Raw genomic sequence first — 10,017 nt, 5'->3', positions numbered from 1 at the left:
ATTTGACCGTTTCAATCTTGGCTTTATCAATATAAAAGGTGGTGGTGGTTGATTTGACTTTCCTACCACAAGCCATTGCAAAAGTCTTGGTCTTGTTAACTACCAATTTTCTATCGTTGATAAATGACACAAATCTATCTATAAGGCGTTGTAACCCAACCTGTGTTCTTGATAAAAGTACGGCGTCATCAGCGTACAATAGAATTGGGGTTACGCTCCCATCTATGATAGGGGCATCCGAGGGTAGCTTACATAAAATTGAGTCAATTTGATTAATAAATAGTGAAAATACGCAATACGCAACCCTGTCTGATGCCTCTTGCAACTTTAAAAAAAAGGTGTGCACTCACCCTGGGGGCCATAACGGACCTTACAAGATAATTGTGAATAGAGCCGCGCCAGGAAATAAACGCACTCCTTTGGGGCGTCAAGTTCTAACAAGATGTCCCACAAAATTTCATGATCCACCAGATCAAAAGCGCTGCTCAGGTCTACGAAGCAGAGGAACAGGTTCCCTTCCTTGGCAACAGTGTATTTATTGACCAAAAGGTCGAGGTTAACGCACTGCTCCAAAGTACCCAGGCCTTTCCTGAAGCCATATTGTGCCTTTGATAAAATTGAATTGTCTATGGCCCATTTTTCTAGTCTTTTTAGCATTATTCTACTCAGAATTTTGATAGAGGAGTCCAGTAAAGAAATGGGGCAGTAGTTGCTCGCCTCAGACTTAGAGCCTTTTTTAAAAAGAGAAATAATTAAAGACTGGCCCCATGAAATGGGCAACTGACCCTCTGCAGTTGCATTAAAAAATCTGGTTAAAAGAGGGGCCCACAAATGCGGTTCAGATTTATAGAGATCCAACGGGACCCCGTCTGGGCCGGGGGCTTTACCTCCTTTGCTATTGTTTAATCCCTCATAAACCTCCTCAAGGCTTATATTCAACGGTAGCCTGGGCCAGGAAAGGTCCTTATCCAGTATTAAATCTAAAACAATCCCACCTGGATTAAAAACAATTTAAAAAATGTTCGATCCATGAATTACAATCTACATGTGAAGATAACTCTGGAACTCTGTCATTTTTTAAAAAGGAGCTATTGATAGTCTGCCAATAAAGTTTGCTATTTTTTGTGTCTGCGGCTAAATTGAGGTTATCCCAAGCCTCTTCTTGAAGTTCTCTTTTCCTCTTGGCAAGGGATAGTTTATAATTAACTCTACAGCTTTTGACATTAGTGGGGTTACGAGGTTTGGCACTCAAAGCTACTTTTAGATCATGCAAAGCGCGAGTACAACTTTTATCGAACCAACCTGAATTAGTTTCTTTCCCCCCCTTATATTTCCTAGTCAATAAACTATCTATCATTTCATTAATCAAAAGTACGTTATTTAATATAATATGTGAATTGACTTCCTCGCCAAGACAGTACTCTATTTCCTTGCTGCATTTGTCCAGCAGCTCCTTGAGTATTTTATGTTGGACGATCCTTGACCGCCTGATCCTCATTCCATTTGGTCTTACAGCTTCAACAGAGTTAATGCAGTTGCTATCGTTTCTTAATTTATTACCCCAACAGTGCAACGATATCGAAATGCTGTTATGATCGCTCAATACTTGTTCGTTGACCCATAAATTAGAATAAGCAATGTTGTTGGAGAGCAAAATATGATCAATATAAGTATTAGCATCTCTTCCTGTAAAAGTAGGACAACTGACATTTTCTCTATTTTTTGTACAACTTAACATATCCAAATCGTGTTTTGCTATCATATTATTTAAGGCCATGCCATACGTACAATGTGGAAAATGTAAGTAGTCAGCATCCTGTTTATTTCCACTCTCCCTTCTTAACCCACACAAATCACTCATGGCAAACGTACACGGGCTTATGTTGAAATCGCCCACCCATAAAATAACCGACTGATTGCCCAAGAGCTCCAGTGCCCTTTCTAATTCCATATCCAATGGGGTCAAGATTTTACCTCTCTCTGCGGTAAAAATGTTATTATAATAGTTTATCACTATTATTTCCCCTTAATGTTTTTATTTTTTATTTTTCGAAGAGCCACTTATAAAATCCAAACTAGTTAGATTACATTCCTCTCTCGTTTGTCATACATTAGTGACAGAGCTACCATTGACTGCCAATAGAAGATCACAGAACCCTTTCATGATAAAACCGTATTTAAGGCCACGATGATGTGTAAATGGTTAATATTGTAATTAGAACTTTGTCTATCATTGAAAGCTTATAAACAAAACTGACATATTAGTACCATTTTAGTAAGTAGTTTTGTTCTCTCTGAAGAAAATCTTTAAATGCCTGCACTAGAGGATGGTAATGTTAGATTTTGCAAGTGTTATCCGACAAGTTCTGACGACAATCCACCTTGCTCTCCAGAGTGCGTCTCTGTACCAGACAGGGTAAAACTCTGGAGGTGTGGGGGACTGGTGGAGAGAGACAGATGGAGGCAAGCAGTACGCTTAACTCTTCTTAAGTATGGCCGTCCCTGGTGGTACGTATTTGGTCGCGGTGCTGGTGTTCACAGAGACTCTCAGGAGGTTAAGAAGGTACATGCAGCATTTTAGTGTTAATCAAAATACAAGATGTTCTCAACAAACATGATACACATATTTACTCACTGACTTCCGAAAGGAGGGTCATAGTGAACCTAAGCCAGGAGGAAGTGAGGCCGGCAAGCCTCCAACTCGGGCAAGGATTTGTTGTGTAGTTACTATGGAAAGTATACAGGATCTGTGCGTTTAGGCAACATACACTGTAGGATTGGTGTCAGACTGACTCTGAACACCCTGACTTTTGTACCAACTAGCTCACAGTGCCACTAGAATCTCCTCTTATCAAGGAGAGAATAGTTCCTGGCAGCTATCGAACATGACAACCCTGATCCCTCAGGATCGTGGAAACAATATACTACCTTTCGCACAGTCACTCGTGCTTACTTAGTCTGTCTCAGAGAGATATACAGAATAAACAGGCTGGGCGTTTTCAATAAGCATTTATTACACAGTTGTTATTCTGGTGTAAAATGAATGAGCTGCAATAACTGTTAGTATAAGATATAAATGATTAGCAGTATTATAAAAGTAAATGGATGGTATAGTTCTACCAACGTACAATAACCATGAATACATTTGAGTATATAAAACACATGATAAAAGACGCGTACTCCTACAATGTCTCCCTTAGTAGATATACCCAAGTGTAACTAGCCTGTGTGTAGGTGTTAAGCAAAGAATCCCTCTAGGATTTAGTCAACCCCATTACCTGAAGTGAGAGACTGTGGGACCACGTCCTGGTCTCTGGTTGGACACCCTGCAAGGGATGTTTTTGATCACTGGGAGCTGGAGTGCGTGCATGCAGGAACCTCACCGTCTCTGTTCAGTGTGTCAGTCGGGAAGTCTCTGTCTCCTCTAGCTTTCTTAGCAAGATGTAATGTATATATACCCATAGGTCTCCCCAGGTGTCCTACCGTGCTGCATTACTGTGTCGGCCTAAAGATGACGTCGGGTATGAACTTTATAGATAGATATTATACAGTAGATGGTGAATCTGCTGTGCTTCCAAGAATCCTCATGCATAATGTATGAGATTTCAAACTAGGGAAAACCCGCGTTCTGAATGCAGTATAATATCTAGGTTAAAGGTCAGTCCCTGTAAACCGTGACAAGTGTAAAGTAGGGAAGAATATAGGTGAAGGGTGATGAAGTTACCAAGGCCTATATTATGGTACCTATATGGAATAAAACAGATTCAGGATGTGTCTAAACAAAGAAAGGGAACCGAAGACACGCAACCAGGCAAGAAAGCCACAACAGAGATTAGAGAGAAGTAGTGCAGGTAAATCCACAGGAAAACCTCCAGACAAAAGAGGATCCAAAGAGCCAGAGCTATAAGGCAAAGGATCAAAGAGCCATAAAACAGGAGTATGGCAAAGCCAAATAGAACCCACAAAGCGAAAGTTTGGTAAACTGAGAAGGAAGCCAAGGAACCGTGAACGAAAAAAAAAAAAAAAAATGTAACGGATGAGAACAGTGAACAAACTAGCGACAGCGAAGAGCTAATACACCGTGAAGTTGTCAGACAGCTTCCATTGTCTTCCTGAAGTTTACATACTGCTGCTGTATGTCATGAACCAGAAGTCTGGCCCCTGGCCAAGGCTGGTTAGCTATTTCTGGCATCATAGCCGCAATAGAGTGGTATGCCTCAGCCTCAACGGGAAACGCTCTTTCAATTTTCTCGCTTGTTGTCCTTCTAAAACCTTGGACACGCCACATGGAATCTGTCAAAACAATATATTCTCCACCTGTACCTTTGGTGGTGCAACCGCCCTATCTAATGCACTTTATGTGGTGTTCGTGTTACAACCAGAATTGCCTTCGGTTCCAACTTCTGAAACATCAGCCAGCACTAACGCATATTGGTGGATCAGTACCAAAATGTTTCTGCACCAAAGTGGCTCCTGCCATGGCACATAAAGCCTCTTTGGTGAAGAAACCTTGGCCTCATAGTGAACTGCTATAAGTATGGTAGATTTTCAACTGCTGATTTGGAGGAGGTTATACATTTGGTCACATAGCGGGTGTAAACAACAGATCTGTGACACTGCTAGTCCAGAAAGAGACCTTTCCCAGACAAACACGTCATTCTAGTATGAAATGTTATTTATTTATATTTGTATTTATTTATTGAATTAATTCAAATATTTAATTATCTGTTCATCTATTTTCTGTGCCTTAGCTGTTCCAAGATGCTAATGTGTTCGGTACATTACAAGGCAAAGCGTATCGCAGATGGACAAACTGAAAGTGACTTTCCAATATGTCAACAGTGATATGATTTTGGTCATTTTCAGCTTCACAATTTCTCATGCATGCCAGTTTGCTACTACTATGTGCCCACCGTTGCTACTACAGAGACGCAAGCCAGGCGTATTGGCATGTCACTGCTTATCTATTTATGTATTTCACACATTGTACTTAGAGCCCAACGTCACTGTGTGGTCATCTTGCCCGTGGTTTCCATGAGACCATATCTATGTGGTACAGGCGAAGGTGTGTTGCACTGAAGTAAATTCATGGGTATCAGGTTAAGCTCCTTTTTTCATTCCTCGAGTGTCATTCACACACCCAGTGATGTTGTCTATTCCGGTATGAGAGCTCATATGATGTCACATCTCATGACTTTAATGTGGGGGGGGGCTTCATAAGATTCACTTCCTGTAATTCCCTTAAGGTCACGGACATATGATGTCACTCTCTGTGATGTTGTCAACGGTGCTGATCAAGAGACCATTCGAATTGACGATAGTACTTATTGGTTTAAAAAAAAAATGTTTTAACCAAGGTTGGGTCTCAAGTGGGTAAGAAGGAAGGGATCAGGAAAAACATGCAGAATTTGTGAGGGGCTAGAAGTGAAGCAGGCGGGGACCAGGACATGAGCAGAAGAAGAGGCCCCCTGCAATGAAGATAAAGTTCCTTAAAGTAGGGACAAAAACAATCGCTGTACAGATTTAAGGCAACCATTCAAATAGAGATAATTAGTACTAATGAATGAACAATAAAAATCAGAAAGAACCAAGGCTACAACCTATTTATCAAAAATAGCATTTATTAAATTCTTAACAGTTGAGTAACCTGTGATATTCATACATTCACTTTCATGTCCTTCGCTCAAACTCCCAAACACACTAAATACAGACTAAAAACATTATTGGAAAAATTACATTTTACACAACAATGATGTGTAGACACAATGAATAAACAGCAGATTCGATTGAAAACTAAGTGGCACAAATACAAATGACTGGTGGTGCTCCAGAGACCAGGACAGGAGCAGATAAAATACAGTGAGACAGAAAAAAAGGTGCATACAACAACATCGAAAGGATGGCATTTAGGCAAAAACAAAAAACATTACTAGCAGTGTAATTGACGACATAAACTGTGCAACGTTTCCTGGTTGATATTTCCTTACACGCCATTTCTGTTTAGGACCAATTCCATGCAAACTTCAAAATCGGTTCAATGTGGTCTGACTTTTCAAATTGCACGCAAAGTCCGAATGGTATGTTACCTGTCTGTGAGTGTCCATGTGAGGCCAGCGCAGGTTCACATTTTGGTAGTTCAGCCGTAAATTAATCTTTCAGCTCCTCTGGTGTAACCTAGGTGAGTGATAAGGTTTTGTGCAACATGGCCATGTAGAAGTTGTCTCCTTTAACTGCTGCAGCGGCCTACATGGAGGAGTCAAGTTTATTAGCATAGTTACTCAAAACCATTGCATAAAAAAACCTCAAAATTATAAAATATTATATAGACAAATCGTAGACATTTCCGCATTACGAGTTAAGTTATTTGATGTGTCTCAATCTAAAACGGAGGCGGAGATATCTGCCTTGAAGATGAACCAAAGAGTCTGACATCTTAGAATTGTCTTGTGCAAGCCCTTGGATTTAGGGCAACTAACTCAGTCATGCAGTTCTAACATCTTCCTCTGGGTTTCATTGAGCTGGTGGAGGCTGTATCCCATCCAATGGGAGGTATCTTCTTTGCATGCGGTGAATAGCTATTATTGGCCCTTTCTCTCATTCTCCAGGCAGAGGCAAATCTGGAAATCATCGGCGTGCATTAAAATCCAATTTCTTTTAATCAATTTACACATCTTCCACCTAAGGACACCCTTAAGCGTCGTAGCATATTGTAGAATGAAACATGTACCCATTAAGAGTATAACCATGATGTGCGAGCAGTCCTTGGTCAGTTTGCGGCAATCCTGTCTAATATGCTTGTTTGTGAGAATCTATAGATATAGTGTGACCTATATGTGAAGCCTTGGGTGTCACACGAGGACTGGAGGTGGCTTTGAGCCATAGAGCTGAACACTTTGGGCAGTGGAAGAGTGTAAGGCCGACAGAGAAGCAGATTTTGGGAGGAATGATCTCTGTTCGACATTGCTCCAGAGTGGAACTCTCATATTAACCCCTTCATGCCCTGTATATACGCATCATGGGTACGAGACACAAATGTCCAGGCCAGTGCCCTTCCGATGTTTGTACAAGATCTGGGAAAACATGAAAGAAAATGCCAGGCACTTGAGGGCAAAGCCCCTGCCACTCAAAGGGTTGTTTGTGAAGGGACATGGATCATTAGCAGTGGATGCAGAAGGCCAAATTATGACCAGAATCTACCAAGACTTTATTGAGCCTGTAGATCCAACGATGAGCGAAACAGCAGCAATAATGATGCCAAACATTTCTTAAGGAGCTACCCTTCCAGGATTTGAAGTGGTAGATGCGACCCCTGCCGCAGCAGCTCCACAGTAAGCCGCCCCCACAGAGAAGGTGGTCATTGGACCCGACAAGTGAGTTCAAATAATATCTCCAACACTCCAAAGCTAGAATGCTTGTCTCAGCTGCTTGAGACCCACCGTAAAATAACCGAATACCATTATAATATACCTACCTGTTTAAACAATATACAGATATGGAAAGTACAAGGCAGAAACTACAAAAAAAACAGAGATTTTCTTTTTTTTAAAACAGAAAAAACGTGGTACAATACCCACACAAAATCTTTAAGAAGAATCTGACACGTATAAGGTCTGTTAAAGAATCTGTGTGAAACAAGTTGATGATGAGCAACATGGGGTTTTGTACCTTAACACATGGACTACCCAGTTCTCCAGTTTCAGATCAAATTTTCCCTAATCCTGCTTCTTTTCTACATTCAGGGTGCTAACAGAATCTCCCATATTGGAATCTGGAGAAAAAGACAAATAGAAACCCTAATCATTCTTCGACATCTCTTACCTTAATCACACAATCCAGACTTCACCAATAACAATCCTCCACTTTTATAGATACTTTTGCAACAAGCAAAAAATCAAAGGAGGGAGTGAAGAGGAAAAAGGTAGAATCGTCCTCCTCTTGATAGCAGAACACACATGGGTGCATATATATTCACATAATACATGGTAGAATCCCTATGTTGGATAACAGCCTTTGCAACAAGGACACCTGACATGGACTAGAAAACATCAACTTCTCTTCGCTCACGGATCTAGCTTTTCTAATCTCCCCCTAACCTCCCATGTGCAAGTCTAGCTCTCCCACATATCCCTAATCCTCCTCATCATACCACAACTCGCTCTTTGACCTCATTAAAGGTGGCCCAGTGTAAGACCTGATATGTATCAGCTCTGACAAAATCTGACTCGGCCTGGTAGAAATTTATTGGATCCAATATTTATTGGGGACTAACATGCACATTCACAAAAATCTGTTTTTTCCAGTTATTATCAGGCATCTTTCTCCAATAAACGCTGCCATATTTTACCTTCCCGAATTTATCAGTGGAAAACTGCAGGAATGTGATGTTAGTTGCCAAACTCCTGATTGTGATATTTGTAGAAACAGGAGTTGCCGCACACAATGCAATTAACCGGGCCCTTCTTTTCGTTGAAAGACTCATAAATGTTGACTGTTCCATTCTACCCCTAATATTCAGTTAGCCACACTTGGTTAAACTTTGATTGGGGAACTCTTCTCTAGAGCCCTGTTCTGGAGTATTTTCGAAAGGTGAGAAGTGTGGTTCCATGTGGGTTTACATTACTATGCCCAAAATGCCCCATTAAGCCATGGACGTACCGCAGGTCCCTGCGGCGCAGTGTGGGATCTCAACCCTTCAGGTGACCCCCCTTCAACTCAAGGCTAATGAAAGTGGGATATGGTAGACTCAGGGGCCCTCATCAAATTTTTTAGGGTGTGGCATCATTTTGCATTTCACTACTGCCTTAAGCATTCCTTACCTTGCATGAGACTTGCTGGTGCTGTCTGCACACGTTTGCACATGATTTTGTTCAGTTTCCACCAAACAGTTATTTTTTCCATAGTCAGTAGGATTTCTTGTCTCCTGGGCCCATTGTGTTTTCTCTGTATCAGAAAATCCTATTTAATGTTTAACGTAAACTGAACACCCTTTCTGATAACCAAAAAAAGTGCTCCCTGTCTATAGAACACTTTGCATAAATTATAATATTCCATCTGTGGTAGACACACTGATAAACTTCCACTCCACACACACACACTAGGAACAGAAATACACAATTACTGTTGCACATTTTATGTTATTCCCTCACATGGTAATCTTTCTCTTACATTCCAAAAAACTTGAAGTTCAGGACTGAGGCCCTTCTCTTTTGTCCAGCTTTCAGCCCCAGATCCTCCTTCAGTCATCTTCACTGACCTCTTTCAACAGTAGAGCAAAAAGTCACCTTGCTGTCATACAATTACCCATTTCATACATGCCAACATTTTGGAAGAGGAAAGTAGGAGATTTTAAAAAACAAATTGAGAATGTACTTCTCCCATTTCCTCCTATCTCAACCTTCATCGGGTCCATTTGCATGTGTGGGACTTGCAAGTGAGCTGCTGCAGGAACGGATACCATAAATGCAAATATAAGTGATTTCCATACCTGCCAGGAGCACAGAGGAATCTCTAAAGCAGGAAGCGAAAGCGTGGCACAAATGTTATGCACTTGCTTCCAGGAGCAGGTTACTGGCAGTGCATAATCCGAGACTCACAAGACCAGCCCATGCCATCTAAAGCTCTCAGAGGAATCGAGTTTCTGCATGCAGGAATCGGGAGGCGGAAGATTAGCCTTGAAATCGGTAGTCTACCGCCTGAATCGGGAGGGTTGGCATATATGCTATTTGTGAGTGAAAGTCCTGTCATGTGTTTTCTGCATGGCCCATTGTAGTTTTCCCTATGTTAACCTAACTGTGCATGTTGTAGGCCTTAATTTCCTTTGCACACGTTACTATATAAACATGTTTTGCTTTTGTGCCCCATTGTACATTCACACAGAACCTGCATATGTTTTCGCATTCTGTTCTTTTCCTGGGATTTAATGTGAACACCATCAACAAGGTCAAACAACAATGTCCCTTGTTATTCTTTCTGGCCAGGCACTAGCACCTGACAGCTGTTTATTATGTGCACACATGT

Source organism: Triturus cristatus, chromosome 12 (genome assembly GCF_964204655.1).
Source record: "Triturus cristatus chromosome 12, aTriCri1.1, whole genome shotgun sequence".
In the NCBI taxonomy this organism is placed as follows: Eukaryota; Metazoa; Chordata; class Amphibia; order Caudata; family Salamandridae; genus Triturus; species Triturus cristatus.
Note: the sequence above shows the minus strand (reverse complement) of the source record.